At 41.7% G+C, this 1,258-nt stretch overlaps 1 protein-coding gene across 3 annotated transcripts in view; it reads left to right on the top strand.

The window, feature by feature from the left end:
* The window catches only part of NCK2 (NCK adaptor protein 2), a 157,377-nt gene that overhangs the window by 48,902 nt on the left and 107,217 nt on the right, over positions 1-1,258 (top strand). The window contains exon 2 of one of the 3 annotated variants that reach the window (XM_019524953.1): positions 860-865. The exons of the other annotated variants lie outside the window; for them this stretch is intronic. The gene's annotated coding sequence lies outside the window, so the exon portion shown is untranslated. The remainder of the gene's footprint in view (positions 1-859; positions 866-1,258) is intronic. 3 annotated transcript variants of the gene reach the window in all.

Below are 1,258 nucleotides of genomic sequence, written 5' to 3'. Positions count from 1 at the left end.
AAAAAAAAAAAAAAAAAAAAAAATATATATATATATATATATACATTTTTTACTAAAACTTCTTTAGGTTATGTCTATAATTGAAAGAGCCGCCTTTTTTAGACCCATGTGAAGCAGGTGGGTGCCCCACCCAGGCTGGTATCCCTCAGGATTGGTTCCTTGAAGCCTCAGGACTGGCAGTGGCCCAAGCAGCATCTGTAGATGCCAGTGAAGCAGATCAGTAGTGCCGGGACACAGATGTCGAAAGCTGACATCTGTTTGTAGCTTTAGAAACTGTAGAACTTTGACTTGTCTTCAGTTTTTTGACCTGAAAGAAAAGGTTTATTCACTCGTATGGTTTTTAAATTTTGCTTACTTCACCATAAGCACCCCCGGCCAAGGCCACCTTGGAGCTTTCAGTCCGATCAAATTTGAATTAGATCACTATTAGTAAACATCAACTTGCAACTTCAGTGTAAGCCAGCAATTTAGTTTTTCCTACATTGTTAACACTATATAACAAGTGTAGGGATTAAAAAGAAAAAAGTCACAGACTATTTTCAAGAAAGCTGGCAAGGTTTTATCTGTGTGTTAAGGACTGAAGACCTTATGTGACTGGTTTATGGAAAATTCAGTGTAGTAACCCTATAAATGTGTGGGCAAAATCTAGCAGAACAAAACCTGTCACTTAGTTCATCTGTCAGCAAAATAAAAATAGTCATAATTTTAGTTATTTTCATCATCTCCTCTTCTCTGTTAACCTAACCAAGCAGTTATAGCCATGATTATTTATTCCAGAACTGGATTTTCAATCTGACAGCATATATTTAGACTCATGAAATGGGCAGATGAGAACCTGATGGTGTTCAACACCGAAAAGTGCAAGGTTCTCCACCTTGGGAGGAAAAACCTGCACCATGCTTGCAGGGTCAGTAGTGCTACGCTGCTTAGCACTGCAGATGAAAGGGACTTGGGGATCATGGTTGACCACAAGATGAACATGAACCTTCAGTGTGATGCGGCGGCTAGTAAAGCGAGTAAAACACTGGCTTGTATCCAGAGATGCTTCTCAAGCAAATCCCGGGATGTCATTCTCCCGCTGTACTTGGCCTTGGTGAGGCAGCAGCTGGAGTACTGTGTCCAGTTTTGGGGTCTGCAATTCAAAAAGGATGTGGAGAAGCTTGAGAGGGTGCAGAGGAGAGCCACGCGCATGATCAGAGGTCAGGAAAACAGACCTTATGACGACAGGCTGAGAGCCGTAGGGCTCTTTAGCCTCAAA

This window comes from Gavialis gangeticus, unplaced genomic scaffold (assembly GCF_001723915.1).
Source record: "Gavialis gangeticus isolate Ggan-Ray unplaced genomic scaffold, GavGan_comp1, whole genome shotgun sequence".
Classification (NCBI taxonomy): Eukaryota; Metazoa; Chordata; order Crocodylia; family Gavialidae; genus Gavialis; species Gavialis gangeticus.
The sequence above is the reverse complement of the archived record's forward strand: the minus strand, read 5'-3'. Positions and strand labels throughout refer to the sequence as shown.